This window comes from Macrobrachium rosenbergii, chromosome 43 (genome assembly GCF_040412425.1).
Source record: "Macrobrachium rosenbergii isolate ZJJX-2024 chromosome 43, ASM4041242v1, whole genome shotgun sequence".
NCBI lineage: Eukaryota > Metazoa > Arthropoda > Malacostraca > Decapoda > Palaemonidae > Macrobrachium > Macrobrachium rosenbergii.
Genome location: NC_089783.1, coordinates 55,721,625 through 55,740,910, shown reverse-complemented (window position 1 = coordinate 55,740,910; position 19,286 = coordinate 55,721,625). Strand labels below are relative to the sequence as shown.

At 38.7% G+C, this 19,286-nt stretch overlaps 1 protein-coding gene across 1 annotated transcript in view; it reads left to right on the top strand.

The window, feature by feature from the left end:
• Positions 1–879: 879 nt before the first annotated feature.
• Positions 880–19,286, top strand: part of LOC136828971 (chitin synthase chs-2-like) — a 101,408-nt gene continuing 83,001 nt past the window's right edge. The window contains 1 exon segment of the mRNA XM_067087369.1: positions 880–1,020. The gene's annotated coding sequence lies outside the window, so the exon portion shown is untranslated.

The window sequence follows — 19,286 nt, the reverse complement described above, 5'->3', positions numbered from 1 at the left end:
ATTAAAATGCTTAGTTGAAGTTTAACTTAAAGTGCCCTCATGTTATAAAGACACTAAGTTCATTGGTATTCATTTCTGGGTTTTCTTATGAAAAAAACGCACCGTCTTGTAGGCAACAAGTAGAAGCTGTTTCCATCCCTGTAATCATTATTGTTTCCAAGAAAGTACTTTGAAGCTGCGAGGGGCGTTCTAATTGTCGTCTCTTTCTTTATGTCGCTTTAAAGCAACTCCAAGCATTATTATTCTTCATCCTTTGGTCATTCAAGTCATGTTTATGAATTTAAGTCACCTTCAACATTTGGTCTTTTAGACTCAACGAGATCCCTTACTATTTCAATATCTTTCTTCTTCTTCTTCTTCTTCTTCTTCTTCTTCTTCTTCTTCTTCTTCTTCTTCTTCTTCTTCTTCTTCTTCTTCTTCTTCTTGTTTTTCATTTCGCATTGCTTTTAGAAATGACATAAGACACGAATGATCGTTTAGTGAATGTTGGAGGATTAACCATCTTGAAAAGTCAACTTTAATTCCATTTGCTTATCAGCTTAACTCTGCGTCTTGAGGATTTTGCTTGCAGTGACGTCAGTCGAGATAAGGAGGATCCAATGATCCTGGAAGAATTTTGGTATAACCTTTTTTTTGCTTACTCATGGGCGAATAATTACTTATGCAATGCAGGCTTGACGGTATCAAATGAAAATGATCTGTTAATGTTTTAATTAAGCAAACAGCAAGGTGAGTTTCCACATTCGTTATCTGTTATCGATCTTTTTTTTCTACGAATGATAGAACCTCGGATAAATGAGATTAGAGACGTGTTTTATCAGTGGCTTTTCGAGAAGGGCTGACTGATAGCGATATTTAGGAGCTTTAACTAACTCACGTCCCTCAGAAGCAACTCGTCAGCTGTTGCGAGTAAGTGTGCGAACGAGTTGGTGATTTGCTTCATGTTTATTTTTCAATATTTTCTTAGTTTTCTTTTTCGTGTGTGATATTACCGTGACATTACAGCAGACCTGTATCTTAGTAAGTATTCATGTGTTCAAAATGGAATGTTAAGAGTTTAACAAACGGTATAAGGTGTGAAGAGTTGTACTACAACCATGTTGTATGAAATGTATGGTGCAAGGTAGTCTGGGTCTCTCTGCTCGATTGTAGTTATTTCTGTTCTTTCTCCCTCTGCATCTAGGAAATGTTTCTATATCGTATAATATTTTTCTTATATTTGTTACTTTAAGAAGTGGAAAATCCACGTTGCAGTTGCAAGTTACTTAAGTTGATAAAAACATAGAATACGCGAAGTGGCCTCGCATTGGGGTGGAAATTGCATCCATTCATTTTTACACTGGGAATTAGCCTCCGAATATGTGAGGTTCATGGCAATTAGCCTCCGAATATATCAGGTTCATAACAATTGTATTATCGACTTTGGTGATCATGAGCTACATTTATGGGTAGGCTACTTGTCATGAAGGTTACTGATAATTTTATCAGCAGTGATTCAGGCCAATGATTTATATGTCTGTAAAAGAAAAACCACCATCTCAGTATTATATCTGCATAATTCTATCGATACTGAACCTAATCTAGAACTCGTTTTACTGAACCTAATCTAGAAATCGTTTTAGGGTTAATTTTGAAACATTTATATGCATACTGAGCTGGTAGAAAGAGTAGGGTGAAAAACTAAGGGGAAAATGAATATGAAAAAAATCAAACTTCCGTTAGTTAGTTTTCGTCCTTGGTAAAACAATTACGAGAGAGAGAGAGAGAGAGAGAGAGAGAGAGAGAGAGAGAGAGAGAGAGAGAGAGAGAGATTTAAGTGTCTTATAACTGTCTAAACTGAACACTTATGAAAACTTTTAGGTATTAGATTTATCTGAAGGTTTGAGGAAAATTCTCTCTCTCTCTTATCGTCAACTTGGATTGAACGCGGTAGCAAATTTTGATTTTTTTTTTTTAAGTTTTTTAATTTACAGGCCTACATATGCGAGATATTCTGTGAAGAGCTTCTCTCTTTTTTCAATACTGAAACAATTTGAAACCCCATCTAATGACGGTAAATGTCCATTCTGACAGAAATAAATGAGGCACAATTGAAGCGCTTGGTTGCATTTAGTAACTGTTCGCGGCAGTGTCCTCGGCCACTCGAGAACGTATCGTTCCATGTCGGTATTTCTTAGGTCCGTTTGTTTTACGTTGCCTTCTGACGACGCCGTTTTGTTTGGCAGTGCCTTCAGCGAATGCAAGAGCCACAGGATTGAGGCTCATTACAGAGCAAGCAAATTGACGTTTTTCAAGACCTCATAAAAAAGACGGTCGCTTCTGGCGTTGGCAACTGTCTTGTACACTCCCTCAAAGTTGAAAGTTCAATGGCAGAAGTAATGTGAACATCCAGTGCTTTTTTTTTTTCGTTCAGTTAAATTGAATGCTCTTCCTTAGCGTGTGACCTGGCGTGTTTATGGATTTCCGTTATGTATGGGACTGGAGACATGTAAGGCTTCCCATGGAGCGGGTAGGAGATTGTTAATTAATAATAATAATAATAATAACTAATATTGTTTCTTGGTGATTTAGAATTAATAATAGTATAACTGTATTGCATTCTGATGCAATTTGATATTTTGAGTAGAGAGACAAAGCATAGAGCAAGAGAGAGAGAGAGAGAGAGAGAGAGAGAGAGAGAGAGAGAGAGAGAGAGAGAGACGGGGTCAGTGAATGTGAAATATATTTCACCGTCCTATTCTGGAATTCGCTAAATGAAATCAGCAAAAACAGATCTTTTTATTATACAGGGAAGAAAATTCTTTGCATCGGTGGTAAAGACCGTTGTCTTACTGCGCAGAACCGTGAGGTCCATGCCAAGTTGCCCATGCCCGTTAGCCGGTAATTCCAGAGTTTTCGGCACAATTTCAAAAAACTTCGTTTTGTGCTTAAGAGACAGACGGGGTCGTTCTATAACTTATTTTTGGTATTTTTTGTGCTTGTAATGATGTCTTAGGACATAAGGATTCAATAGTTATTACGTCGTGATCAGCGGAGTTATGATAAGATACCAGAGATTAATGAGCGAAGAAGGAAAAAAGGTGCTAACTGTTGCTCAGGGAATGACCTCATCGAATGCATTTTGGTCTATGATGCAATCATTTTTCAAGTGAGGGATAAATGACAAATTGGATTTTAAGAAACAAATGTATTGCCAAACTCGGGGTTATGATTTACGAATACGCATGTGATGTATAACAAATGGCATTGGTTGTTTCCTTTGGTGCACAGTGAGTCTGCAAAAGTCTTTGATTTGCTTTGCGAGGAATCTTCTTCGGTTTGTATTATCAAGATGTTATCCGCCACAGGGCCAAGGAACACATCACAAATAACTGCAGTACATCTAGAAGTTCTAGGGGTTATAATGGGTGATAAGAAAGGAATGCAAAGACAACTTCCATGTTTGGCTCGTGATGTACCTGCCAGTTCCCAGGTCGCTAGACAAGACTGTGTGAAAAAGAAAAAGCAATAAACAAATCCAGCCATCACAGTCGCCATGCTTTGAGTTTGTCTGAACATTTTTACTGGCAGGTAACTGGTGTGTGGGTGGTGTTCAGGCAGAATTCCACAGGGATGAACGTTGCATTTCTATCCATTGCCATTGTTATTGCTCAGGAAAAGATATTTGCTTGCATGTTTGTCTGCAATTTATCATGTGAATGGCGTTCTTACATAGCAACTGGCTGTTTTGTGCAGTGAAGGGGTTCCTACCGGTGATAAAAAAAAAACCGTCTGTGATTAATGGAGTATACCGAACATTTCCTTTATTGTGGCGGAGATTTATTTTCCTGTACGTTTTGCCAGTTTGTTAAGGAACTCTCTCTCTCTCTCTCTCTCTCTCTCTCTCTCTCATTCATTAATTTTGCTCCTATAAAAGCATTATAAAATCAGAGGGCGTGGAATCAGTTGACCTAGGAGCTCAGCAGATTCTTAAACCCTAATAAAAACAGGGCAAACGGAGTATTTCATTGGCGAATTTCCATCTGGTAATTAAATCATGGAGCAGTTCTAATTCAAGAATGTCAGGGTTGAATAGTGCAGTAATAAACTGCCGATATTTATCTCATACTATGACCAGTCGTTTTCCAAGACATCCACTGGGAGCGACTGTGAATAAAAGCAGAAGACAAAAATGGCAGGTTTCATTCGCCCATGAATGTGTTGTGCCTTTCAAGGCAGCTGATGCTCATCGCTACGTCTGTTGTCAAGAGACTTAAGGACGGGAAAGACCATCGGGCCCAGAGGAGAGGAGGAGAGAAGAGAGAAGAGAAGACAGATGTGTGACTGACAGACTTTCATTTTACCGCCCTAAATACGAGGCGGGTGAAGAAGAGTTTCAGAGCCATGTGAAGTTCTCGCCAACTGACCTTATTTTAACTTCGTAATTGTGATGTGAATGGATGCCCATTCATTCTGTTGTCATCTCCAAATACTAGCATCGCCTGGCCAGGTTCCCTTGAGAGCTTTAGATTGTTAATTGACCAGAAGATAAAGCTTGCAATGTTAAATTCGATAACCGAAACGTTATCTAGGTTTAAGATTTCTATGTAATTAAAACATACTGCACGTAAAGCCATTAAAAACATACAAGCGAAAACAAATCGGATTTTAAAAAACGAAGAAAAATTCCCCTCTCACCATACTGTACAAAGACTTAAATTACCAAGCTATTGAGACTGACTCGCCTTTATTTATTAATTTAGCCAAACAGGCATGACTGTAGAATTATGCATTGTTTTACCTTAATTGTAATTGCCTCGCAACAGATTTGCTATGTGTAACGAAAGCGAATCCTTTACCTTGACCATAGGGGTTACCACCCGAGCAGTTTTGCTTTTGCGTGACTGAACTCATATCGATAGTTAAATGAATTGACTTACTAGTTGAACTTGCAGCCTTCTTTGAAGTATGGGCATTTGTCCAAGCAAAATTACTGAATAACTAGGAATGGAAAGGAATGCAAGTGTTACTTGTAATTAGTTTTGAAAACCAAGAAATCTCCATTTCAAATGAACGTGTCTCACATATTTATGCCCAATGTATTTTATTGAGATAATGCTTTCTGGATATTTTGCGTCTTTAAGAATATTTGCAAATTCCATGTTAGAATGAGTCTTCAGTCAATTCTCAGCAAAATACGTTTCGCACTACAAACAAGAAATCATTTATTTCACTTTGTACAGCATAGAAAAAAAATAACCACAAACTTTGATCTTGTACTGTAAAATTTAGATGCCAAGAGGACCTTATGTTTATTAGCGGTTCGTATTTTAAAAGTGACTTTTCCAGAGATTGGCTTTGGTGTAGAGTAAATTTTGGATATACATAGAAATGACGGTTTTTTTTTTTTTTTGCCAAATTACCCAGTTCAGTTTACAAGAAAGGTAACTACATACCATTGCAACAAGTGTAATCAGCTTTCGCAAAAGACGTAGATTCATTGCAACAAGTGTATTCAGCTTTCGCAAAAGACGTAGATTTCAAAATAGTTTTATGGTAAATGTTTGCTCTTACTGCTATGAACAGTACAAGACACGATTACATTAAAAGGGCTGTGTTGCACTGGGAGTTTCTAACTTAAGGGATCTGTGCTCTATATACACGTTTTATTCAGAGGGAAGATGGCCATTCCTGCTTTGAGCGCACGAAAAATGGAACCCCGCCTCTCTGCAGAAGTTTTACGCAGTAGAAAGGTACTACAAACTCAGCCGTACATTAAACAGGAATATGTAAGGTAGACCAGCCTTTTTGTATTTTATGGTATTGTAAAAAATATACGCAAAACTAAAAGTAAAATTTTTGGTACGTGCATCTGTCTTGGAAAAGATCTTTAGAACCCATAAGTCATCCGAATCAACATATTTATGCGCCTCGTCCATCAAAAGAGAAAATTCTTGATATCGAATCCCATTAATGCAATAAGGTGACATACTGTACTTTTACAGCGATACCAACTGCTGACTGAACTTTCTTCTTGTGATGTTTGTTGGTCGATTTCATTTTTGTCAGTATTTAGGTTGAAGCGTTTCTCTCGCCACTTCTTCCCAAAGATTAGAGGAGATTAGAGTTCATGCAGTGACCATTTCCGGACCCCCCTGCTTCTGCTACTCCATTGTGGTGCTATTTTTTGCGAAGACGGAAAGTTTCATCTTCTTCCAGAAGCTCGTTTATTTCCGGCAGCAAAACCTCTTTCGTGAAAATCTCTCTCTCTCTCTCTCTCTCTCAGTTTGCTGTAAGTATTAACAGTATCTTTACCTGTCTAATTAGACCACCATACCTGCCATGTTTATTGCAAGTTGTGGATATCCGGAGGCATTCGGCAGTTGGTTTGCTCATGGCTTACAAGCATCTAAGTGCTTTGCTTTTTTTTGGCTTTCACCGCAGATTTCTTGAGAGGGGAAAACTCAAAACGAAGCTTCTGTGCGCACGAACGATAATTTTGGCCTTTTTATCGACTGGTATATTTTGTATTGCCGTCTGAGGAAACCGACTTTCTTCACGTCTCACAAAAAGTAATTTTATAAACGTAAGACGTGAAAGTATTTTAAAGTATGCGTGGAGTGAATAAACGTTTCCTTAAAGTTTATGAAAATTTTGCTTTTATTTTGTTTTACCCAACGTTTTTCTAGAGTTGCTGTGATGCTACATCGTGAGAAATCATTCGATCGGGCATATTTATCCTTTGTATATACTCTAAAAACCAAATTAACGGTAATGTCTACGATATTTTAGAGTCCGCTACGACCTTTGCAAGTTGCATGAACTCAAGTTTTTGATTGGTCGGTTATCTGTCTTGAATGTTAGGTTCGAGTCGCTTATCTCTTCGTAACAGTTTAGCGGCTTCGTTATTATTTGTTTAATCGGTGCATAGAGTCTGTTGCGTTCTTAAAAAGTATTTCCGACTTTGTTTGTTGTGTAGGATCACGTCAAGAATAGCGAACCGAACATCTCCATGTCAAGAACAGCGAAAACCCAATGATCCCCATGCAAAGAATGGCCAACCCTCTCCGGTCCGAACCCCAATTCCACATGAGGGTTAGTACCAAACACGGCGAAACAGTGATTCATCTACATTGTTTCGCCGTGTTTAGTACTAGCCCTGGGGGGATCAATTGTATTTCGCCTTGTTTAGTACTAGCCCCTGGGGGATCAAGTGTCTAGTACCGAAGTGTTCATGTCTAGAACAGCGAACCCGATTATTCCCATGTAAAGAAAAACGAATCCAATACTCTTCTTGTAAAGAATAGCAAACCCTGCCGCGAGTGGGTTCGATAATCTTCACATGATCCGTTGTGTATCTTACTGTTTTTAACAGTGAATTTCAGCCGTACTGCTCTATTTATATACGGAAAAAAAATTCTCTCTATTCTTTTGTGGTTTTCGTGCAGACGACAAATAGGTGCCTCTATTTTTTTTTTTTTCTACTATGCTCGATTGTCCGTGCCTTTCCCTTTTTGTCTTTTACTTCCCGACTTTATCTCACTTTCGTTGGACTGTGACCTTTCTGAGCAACCCCGATGAAAGGAAGATCACGACTCCATATTGCCTAATGATATCCTTCTTCAGAATTCATGGACTGATTTGTGTTTTTGACATAACTCAGCTTTTGATGGCGTTCTGCGTCGAAATTCCGAGAAGTGGCAAATTTCCCTGTAAAGATTTATTGCTAATGTGCAGACAGTGACTATTCTAATGCGGTATATGCAGATATTCTCAAGTTCTTAAGATAGAATCTCAAATGAGCGTGCAGTCACATCGTGTTAACATACATTCCTCTTTATTCTCTCTCTCTCTCTCTCTCTCTCTCTCTCTCTCTCTCTCTCTCTCTCTCTCTCCGCATACGTTTTCCATACACTAAAAGCATTCTTGGCTCCTTCCATTTAGAGAGGACCTTCTAAAAACAAATGACTACAATTAATAGCCTTCCCTTTCCGCTGAATAAGGGACTTATATGGCAAAACGTTGTGTAGCTTATCCATTCCAGTGTCATGCTGAAGACTAATGTCTTCTCCAGTCGTGACTTCAATTGAATGACTTCACCCACGTTGGGTTTTTTCCGCGTGTATACTAAGAAACTTTTATTCGTCGCAAATCTTACGGGTTTTTTCGTTTTGCTATGGTATCTTTCGTTTCCGCACGGATAGCACTCTGCGTAATGCCTCGCAACGAATGTTCAGCATTCATTCATGCTGTCAAAGATGCAAGATGTTTCAGTGGCAGTTTCTGTACCGGGAAGAAAGAAGGGACATTAAATAAAAAAAAAAATGTAGAAGTGGGAGATGCATTGCTTTTGTTTTTATTCCAGCATCTGAAAGATGAGTTTTTCCGTCCGGTGCCGTATTTTTCTCTGAAGCCGTACCCTCTAGTGTATGAGACTATTCTATAGTGTAAAGATGAAGAATGCATACGTTAAAGGAATAGCAATCAACTTTGGTATCAGAAAATATACAATACCAGAGCTGTTACTTTCAAGCTAAGTAATTTTCCTTTCAAAGTCCCCAGACAGCTATGGAAATACTTCCCAACCCTTACCCCCATGAGGACCTCGAAGGCTCCCCCCCCCCCACCAACCACTTCAAAGTTTGCCAGCCAAGGAAGCGATAGAAGGCGAAATCTTTCGAGTTTCACTGCGGGAAATCGACCATCCGTGGCAATGTCTGTGACCTACATTCCACGCCTGGACTCCGTTCATAAGCTTCTGGAGGGGGTGGAAGAGGAGGAGGTATTTACGATGGGGTTGGGGGTTCATATCCACGGGGCGGGGGGCCTATGCTTTCCATTTCTATAGTCGGTGGACTACCTGAACATTTCGTGTTGAATACGAGCTAGTTCTTTTGAGTTCTAAAGTATAGCCGAAATAATCTTAGGTGACAGCAGGTGACTTGAAATTTCAGAGGATCCTGTTTTTAAAGAAACGACATCAAAGCTCACGATCTCTTTTAAAATCTATTTGGGTTTCAACCAGTGTCGGAGCCTTTCCTGGTTAGTCGCGTTTCGTAATTCTACGTAGAATAAGTGCCCCGAAAAACGGGGCAGCTAATGAAAGTAAAGAGAGGCTAAGTCGGCTGCCACAATCAGATCAGCCACTTGGCCTTCTGCCTTCCCCCCCCCCCCCCGTCTCCCTCTCTCCCCCTTCCCTTCCTCCCCCAGACCTCTTGTATAGCTTCGTTAGACCTTCAGATGCAATTGCACGACCTTTTAAAAGAGTCCACTTTTCTGCCTGTCGACGAGACGAAAGTTTGGGTTCATAGGCTTTTTTAGTTTATTTGTTTATTTCTGCTACTGAGTGTGTTTGTTAGGGATTTTGATACTTCTAATTTCGCGGTTCTCCTCCTCCGTCTAAAAATTTATAGTTTCCTCATGTTAGGTCTCTCTCTCTCTCTCTCTCTCTCTCTCTCTCTCTCTCTCTCTCATATACACACACACACACACACACAGACACACCCTGGATTCCTTTCTCTTGGAATTCGTGACTATAATTGCCTAGATAACTTATGTAATCGAAGATTTCACTAAGATAGACGTTCTTAAACGCTAAAGAAAGCTTTCCACATTCTTGTAGAAACTTCACATAGAAATGCCGAGACAGACACCCATTCATTACTTGCCGATAAAGGAAAAAATACATTTCCAGCCACGGTCGTGCTTCCATATCTGACGCATCGGTTTGGTGGCAAAGGTCGGCGATTAGCGCCGATGCACTTTGGCAGGACGCGATCTTAGTTGAGCGGAACTTGTGACTTTGTAGGTTTTGTGCTTACTTTTGTCACGTAAAATGATCTCTGCGGTGTCTTTTACCGCTGTTCTTTTTGTTTTGGGTACTGAAGATTAAGTTGTATTGAAATCTTCAACAGCTTTTGACCTCCGATTAAGTTATCTTCGACAGTGAACAGCAATGATAGTTAATGTCATCATCCTTTTCCTACTTGGTTCTATACCTTATCTAAAGCTCAGATAACTGTTTTTGTTCCTAAATTTAAGCAGAGGTCCAGTGGATGGACAGCAGTGAAAGTTAACTGGGCGTATGTGCGGAAACGTTCAGGAAATTAGTAAGCTCTATGGAACGCATTGAGAAATCTGTAGGGTTGGATGATCACGTTAAAGAATTTGACTGTGGGATCGTTCTCTACGCTTCTTTTAGTCAATTTTTGCCGCGTCATCAAAGAAAAACCATTTGTGCAACAAATAGTTTCATATTTGTTGAAAGACGAGAGAGTTTAATGTTGCCATAAATAATACTCGAGTAGAGTTTGCTAAATGTCCAAATAAATGATTATCTCAGCAAAAAATAATACTTAAACGGTGTTAGCTTCGCCTTGGCTATATATTGATTGCAAGAAAATTTAACTCAGTTCGCCTCATGATATTAATGACCTATTTATACCACTTTATTCACATCATTAAAAATCTATCATTACACTATAACAATCAGCGTATTCTATGATGAGTGAGAGTGTTTCGTATCTTTGTCCATTAATTTTAGTGTCGCAACTTTTTTGAAAACCATTTTCCTTATTAATCAGAACCGTAAACAGGGCTTCTCGTCGTGATATTAACCATTCGTTTTAGGAATGTAGGTAATCTGCCATAGATATAATAACACGCTTTAGAAATATATGCAGTTGCTATATATTATATATATATATATATATATATATATATATATATATATATATATATATATATATATATATAATAAAGAGAGAGTGAGAGAGAGAACAACAAAAACAGCTATAGAATCCCTTTGGACTGAGCATAGATCACTACATAAGAATGTTGCTTATTCGGAAGGAACGGTCAAGAAGCTTCGGAGGAAACGCCTACTAAATCAAAAGTCAGCTTCAAGTTGCACATTCATTTCGCTGGCCACCATTACGAATCTGGGGTGTATTTTTGGCCATTTTTATTTTATTGCGTCTCTTTCATAATCTTAATTAAAAACACACTATTACGTCAACATTTTGGGAGAAATAGTAAGATGAATCATTGATATTTTTTCATGGGGCAGGATCGTCTTTTAACGACGAAGGCTCTGGTCTCGTGACTTATATACCTTGTACGTAAACCGTCAGATATATCTCGAAATCTATTAGACCCCCAGTTCTTTTTCCCACTTCAGACTGTGACTGAGCCGTTTTGAAAGAGGAGCCTTTAATGGAAATTTACTTAACTATCACTTCTCACTTTCAAATAATTTATTTAAGAGCTGCGATTTAACTGCATTGAAAGTTATTAGTAGTCGATACATCGCTGATGTTTTTCTTAAGCTCCTGCGATCATTTCTCGCCACTTTCCGGTAGCCTTCGATTTCTTATTCATTTCTTTCAAATTACGGAACGATATCCAGTTCAGGGGCTGCGTCCCCTCTGATCTTGGATTATGAGGTCCGTGGAACGCAGGAATCACATCCCAGCCTTCTCTCCGTTTTCCAACTAGTCCATTCATGAGCGAAAATTTCTTGTGGTCTGTGGAGCGCAGGAATCACATTCCATCCTTCTCTCCGTTTTCCAACTAGTCCATTCATAAGCGAAAATTTCTTGGCATCATAGAATCATATAATACTGAATATTATTGGCGCTATAACATCGCGCCATTGGACATGATAACACATTAGCTATTAATGGGATTAACTTGTTTTACCGAATCGCGGTTCGGTAAAAGACACGGTGATCTCAACTCGCAGCGGCAGTAGAAAGTTATCTAGAGACCTTCTCGTGAGTCTGCTTATGAATGGCACCTGCATTTCACTAGCATTAGAAAGTTGTCGGAGAACCTTGTGATAGTCATTCTGAATTTACGATCGTATTAAGAGAATTCTTTCGCTTTGTCGTCTTCATTTCGGCATATTTTTAGAAATTGTGACGTCACGCACCCCGGCCAGCTTCTGTGGTTAACACTTGGCCGAGAGGGAAATTCGGATCTCTAGAAAATCGGTATAATGGTGGAATTCAGGAAAATTTCTGAAGAATGTATATGTCCTTTTCAATAATTCGAGAAATGGAATAGAAGTAGAGCATTTATAAGTTGTGCGCAATTTTTCCTCCTGAGTATCGTCAGACGTTTGCTGAAACTCACCGCGGTTTTGAAAAAAATTAAAACCCGCTGGTACTGAGAACTGAAAAATGACTAAGCGGTTAAACGAGATTCCTACTGAAATACCAATAATACCAGTAATACAGATCGATGCCGTTTTAGATGCTCACCCATTCACCGACCTACCTATCGCCTATTTTCTGTATTTACCTAGCTAGCAATTATCCCATTTAACAATTACCTCTCCAGCAATTTACCAGTCTACCAATTTACTCGTGAAGCGAATGAATGAGATTTACCACCCATGTCACGCAGACCCATGCCACGATACGGGAGTTAGAGAGAGAGAGAGAGAGAGAGAGAGAGAGAGAGCCTCGTTGACGTCGTTTGCAGTAGATTTCGATTAAACACAGTGGTTAACGAGAGAACGAGCACGTTGGTCTGGCGAAAGGGGGTTGAAGAACGTAGGTGGGGGGAAGAAGGAGGCTTCGAACAAACGACATCTGGTGTCGAAGGCTTTTCTACCAACTGAAAGCTTCGTTCTCTCTTTTGATGACACAAAAGCGCTCTGGCTGTGTGTACACACACGCGTACAATGATGACAGTAGCGATGGTGATGGTGATGATGATGATGATGCTGGTGGTGGTGGTGGTGATGATGACGAAGTTGATGGTACTGGTGATACTTAGAAGTTCTGTGGTAATTAGAGCGAGGTAGCATTTGCGTGTGTCCATCTTGAATTCTTTTTTTCCTGTACCTTCTACGGGATGCGGTTCCTTCTCTCTCACTTCTCGTTTCGCGTGATGGACGAGAAGTTTCTCTTTCCCCTTAAGGACTCTTGAAACAGTTTGATAAAAGTCTCTGCCCATTTCAGCGTCCATTCGGTCTCGCTTGCTTACATGAATACAAATCACACAGATAACACACAAACATACACGCATACGTACATAATACATAAATACACACACACACACACACACATACACACACACACATATATATATATATATATATATATATATATATATATATATATATATATATGTATATGTATATATATTACTAACAGGACCTCATTCAAACTGGATGGTATCTAGTGGAGATATTTATTCCTAAAAAGTTACAAGCTTTCTAGGAGAAACAGTCCTCGTTATCAAGTCTGTTAATAACTGTACTAATGCACAGAACAATTGTGTATGTGATAAGTTAATATATATGTGTATATATATATATATATATATATATATATATATATATATATATATATATATATATATATATATATTTAACGAGTGTACAGTGAGTGAAAGCAATGCAGATAAAGTCAAGGTTACCTTCTATAATAGGAGATGAACTCAAAGTCCGCTTGGAATGACAAATAGCATTACAACCTCATAAACCCGAGGGTCAGTTGTGATTCCAGTGGTCTCATAGACAATGCAACGCATATAGCTTGGGATAAAGCCAGGGGAGTTTGTGAGAACGGAGGGACGGGCTGCGAACTGACTGAAAGACATGAGACAAAAAAAAAAAATGAACCATATGGGAGGAAATCATTAAGAAGGGGCAAATTGCAGACTTTCGTTTCCCATAGACAAACCTTGAAGCGTTTGACTGAGGAGCGAATGGTCTAGGAAAGGAAAGCTTAGACTAATTGGGGATTAGCATGCAAGATGTTGACTTCATAGGGTTTTGTAGGCGTAATGGGAGCCTGTGAGTGATTATTTGGTTTAATGGGAAGGCGTTGCTTTGTTGGAGTCTATTTGATACGCGGATGTTGGCCAAAATTAGAATCCACAGAAGGATTGTGAATTGAGGAATGGTTTGAGAACTTAAGGGAATATCTAGAGGTAATGTATTTTATATGCTAAGCTGGAGTTTGTAGACTAAAAAAGAATTGTGTGAATCAAACTGAGACTTTAAGGGAAAGTAGAAGAATGATTTCATTTATCCATGAGTCAAACCAGACGACAGAAATAAGGATAAAAGGAATTATTTTAAACATCGTTCATGATCTTTTAACGAATCATATACCGTCATGATAACTGATATATATTGGCATATGTAAGAAAAGGTGACATTTCATTTTAGAACCGAAGAGGGACACGCCTTACAAAATACTGACCCAGTAAACGGGGGCATTATACGTAAATTTGGGCAAAATATTATTTTTTGTAGGAATAAGAAAGAATCATTTTTTTTGTCTAAATGAATCTTGGAAGAAACCATTTGTAGTCTTTTGTACCTCTTCTGCGATATTTACTTAATACTGACCCAGTAAACGGGGACATTATATGTAAATTTGGGCAAAATATTTTTTGTAGGAATAAGAAATATTAATTTTTTTTTTGTCTAAATGAATCTTGGAAGAACCCATTTGTAGTTTTTTGTACCCGTCTGCGATTTTTACTTAAAACTGACCTAGTGAACAGGGACATTATATGTAAATTTGGGCAAAATATTTTTTGTAGGAGTAAGAAAGACTATTTTTGGGAGGCGTCTAAATGAATCTTGGAAGAAACTTTTGTAACTCTTCTGATATTTTTACTTACGGTAAGATGAAGAAATATCGGCGCTAATTTTTGTTACTCAAAGTCGCCAGCCTAGACCAAAGTCCATTACTCGTGGGAAACACAGTAATCTTGTTGAGTCTCCTACTGGATAATGATATTGTTACAAATACATTGCAACAGTTAAGGCTCTTATATACAGTGCTAATTCTGGAAGGTTTAAGAACTTGAGTAACCAGTACAGGTACAGCATGTAAGTGGTTGGGAGATTAGCCAGGTTAGTGCTCTCAACCTGCATGGACTTCTCTGTGTTTTTATAGGTAACGGATTTTGTCGGCAAAAACGAAAGTTATACGTGAAACGTGCCTCTGGTTGTGTGGTGTCCAGCGACGTGGCTTTAAGACCAACTGATTACCGTATATCCTAGTGCAATTTCGGTCCTTTTCTGGTTTTTACCACGAGCTCCTGTGTTCCATTAAACGCATTTATCTTGAGATTCTTCACTGCAATTTACGAAAACTGTTATTTTTTTATTTTTAGAGAAATTTTGATGAAAAGAATATCCATTAGGATATTGTATGATAGATATTGCATTTTGATTGTCAAAAAGTCTGAAAGTAAAATTCTTTAAATAACCCAAAAATGTATCTTTGTCCAACAGCGAAAAGACACTTCGGAAAGAAATTAGATTTTTCTCGCTCATTAAAGCGGTAAATTCAGCCTTTGAAAAATGCCTCAGAAAATTCGTGATTGTTCATGCGATATCTTAACATTTTTCTCCAATACAAATAAAACGGGCCGTGATATCCTTGAATTAATCTTCTTTCTTTTATTTTTAATTGCTGTTGCGGTGAGGTTAATCACCCCCGAATTGCAAAGAATAATGACCTCGAGATCACGACACGTTGTCCATTAAGAAACTTTATCCTCATTCTTTCAAGAGCTGCTGGAAGAAAATTCCGGGATCCATTACAGTTTAAGCTCTCTCTCTCTCTCTCTCTCTCTCTCTCTCTCTCTCTCTCTCTCTCTCTCTCTCTCTCTCTCTCTCAAAATCCCAGGATCCATTACAGTGTAAGAGCTCTCTCTCTCTCTCTCAATTCCAGGATCCATTACAGTTTAAGTCTCTCTCTCTCTCTCTCTCTCTCTCTCTCTCTCTCTCTCTCTCTCTCTCTCTCTCTCTCTCTCTCTCTCAGCAATCAAGAATTAGAACAAAGATGTGTAAACTCAGTTTCACTCTCTTTGTTCAGAGGTAGGATATTATTCCACGAGTTTTCCTTTGCTTATTCCAACTACAATTTGTAGGTCATTCTTAAATCACGCTCACTCTGTGTCGCTCTCTCACCCTCTCTCTCCATAAGCACACAAACGCACACGCATTATCTGTCGAGCCTATTGTATACTGGAGGACCCTCATTTTGTTCGAAACGTTACTTTGAGTTACTTACGAAAGAAACGATGTCTCCCAGCAAAGCTAAAGAACGCCTTTCACTGACTCGCACTTGTTCCCTGAAGCACTGGAAGATGGTTGGTGGCCGACTTAGCGCCTGCTCCGAGTTCCTGCTATTTAGTGGGTTTATGACAACAAAACCAACCTATTTTTCCTCTTTACAGTGCAGTGTTAAGACCGTCCGTTCGCTTTTTTACCGTTTTTGTATATGCCGGCGGAATTGACAAAGAATTCACTCAGGCTACGTAAGCGAGGCCCAAAAGAGGGAAAATGTCGAAAGAATAGCCTAGGGACTACCGTCCACGGGAATGACAGATAGATTTCTAAGAAGTAAGGGACCTGTATGGGAATTCAGTTATTTTAAAACTTTTAGATGTTGACAGGTGACTTAATTTATATGTCAAAAAACGATCTTGTCTGGATACTGTCTCTCTCTCTCTCTCTCTCTCTCTCTCTCTCTCTCTCTCTTTCAATTTTTGCAAAGTTTTCATCGACATATTTAGTTTTTTTATAAAAATCAAAGATACTCATGAAAATGGTAAGGCCCACTGCGTCGGGGAAAATAGTTTTGCATGTACGATCCCTATATATATATATATGTGTGTGTGTGTAGGCTATTTATGATTTTATTGCATTACCTTAGGGTAACGGATAACGGCAAAATCCTGCTGGGAAAACTTTCTTGCCTTAATGGCTACAGCTGAGCCACGATGCGGCAAATCTCAAATACGACTAGATAGCGTTTCACCTCACAGATGAACAGTCTCTCTCTCTCTCTCTCTCTCTCTCTCTCTCTCTCTCTCTCTCTCTCTCTCTCTCTCTCTCTCCTATATACTATTTTGAGTTGACATAATTCAACCTGAACTAACTCTCACTCTCGCTCTTACCCGGTGTAACCTTCGATATGCTCTGTAATTCTCCCCAGTAAGCCTATTTCCCGGTTGAAAACATCCATGTAGGTGATTAATGACCAGAGAGTTCTTGAGCCTCAGAAGTTGTACGATAAATTCTGGGCTGGAGTAAGCTTTAGGCCCAGAGCTTTTGGTAGGCTTAACTTACACAGAGAGAGAGAGAGAGAGAGAGAGAGAGAGAAAGAAGGGGGCTTCACGTATAGGATGAGTTCTTGCTATCTCGTATATTCTCACTGCGTGTATGCATACCAGTCTATGCTGTCATACATAATTTTCTTTGCGATTACATATATATATATATATATATATATATATATATATATATATATATATATATATATATATATATATATATACATACATACATATATACACACACATTATCTTCCTATTTCGAGATATTCTTCTGAAGACTCGACTTTCGGGAAACTTCCAGCTCCGGTGACGCTGTTTCCTTGGGCACTTCCTGTGTAGCAAGAATCAAGATTACCCTGAATCGGGATGTGTTAAGTACCGGGTACCGTTGCCCAACGTAACTTACCGCGCAGCTCCGCTGACGCCGTCCTTCAGTTGTGAAACTCACTAGAGGGGGCTGAATTTCATAGAGATATTAAAATGGATGGAAATGACCGTATGATTCGTATAAGTTTACATTGCTTATACATTGTGATTGATATCGCATTATATAGATTCATATAATTAGATCATTAAACATAGCTTTATTTTGAAAATAGATAATAGACCAAGGAGTGACTTGACTCACTAAATGTAGGTTACTGAGATGGTGAAAGTTACTGAAATGCATAAATGAATTGAGTAACACCGATTGGTTTTGCGAAATGATCAATGAATACAAAAGTTAGCCCAAGGAATGCTCACAGTCATCAAACAGACACAAGATACTGATTCATTTCCAAGGAATTAAAATCCACCAAATACAAATGCACCAGACGAAGAAGAGTGGGGGTTAACTCTTTCCACTTCTGACCTGTGACAGGAAAATCGGACGTAAAATCGCGTGAACTGGAAGGTGATACCATATCCTTGATCAGAGACATCTGTCATTTTCGTAACGGAAGTAAACGAATCCAAGTTGACATTTAAGAGGCATGCATGCCGCTCCGTGCTCAGACCTTAACGGATTTGTTGTTGCCCTTCGTCCGTCTAGACCCGGATGAAGTGAAAACTCGCCACTGCTAGCGGCCAGCGTCTCACATCCGGCCTTATTCTTTTTATTTTATTTTTTTCAGTCTTTATTGGAAGTAGCGGGGTTATGTATTTTTTTTTTATATTTCCTTAATTGAGATGTGGTTAAAATGTTTTACTCCATGCCTCCTTAGTTAGCATTATGCTGGGAGTGAGTGAAATTTCTGGGTTTTGAAGCGTACCTGAACTCTACTTGCTTCAGTTTGTTAGTTCTGAAGCCATGCTTAGTAGACAATTTTGTATGTTATTTGATGGCCTTAATTCACTTTTATAATTAATCTACTACAAATAATACTCTCAGTTATTACTATTACTACTGTTGATGCTACTGATTTGTATCCTTCAGTGTCTTCTGTATCAACTGATAATATACAACGATGATTCGGGAATCTTGCGACTGCATCTGGTTACGTTCAGAAACTTCTTGCTGCTAGAACACACTAAGTCTTAGTGGCTCCTGCTCTTTGCTTTCCAGATCAAGATTTACTCTTGACTGCTCTTAGAAACCATAGCCTGTGGAGATGAAAGAAATTTCTCCTCATTCGTCAGTGTCATAAATCCAAGGGAATATTGTTTATTTGGCAGTTAACCTTAGGCTATAAACAGTTAAAAGTTTTCAGCATCCATGTCTCTTATAACAACGTTCACTTTCATTTCGTTTCACTTTGTCCATTCCTTCAGAGAGCTGGGCGCTCTCACAACAGTAGAAATGTAGCTTGTGTTCAGGCATGATCATTCTTTTTCTGAACTCTGACCCACGACAAGGGGAGAGAATTTTTAAAGATTGTATAAACATCCTCACTTTGTTTATTTAGTTCATTTTATGGTGTGTGTATACTGTAGAATAAAGGATTATGTATGAATGTAAAACAACTGTAACGATTCATCACCAAGCAATTTTAACTTGGGTAACCGGAACTTGAAGTATAGGTTAGGCTTACGTACTGTCGCTCCAGTATTGAAAAGTCACTGTTTGATAAATAGCCTAAGGTAAAAAAAGACAGAGTATAGTAATTTCATTTGCTTTAAATCCAGAGACATTAATACCTAGGGGCGGAAGGTGATTCTCCTAAGGATGATATATCTGAGCTCTTTTAGAACGTAGGCGAATCTTTAGTCCTAACCCAATGAGCGATTAT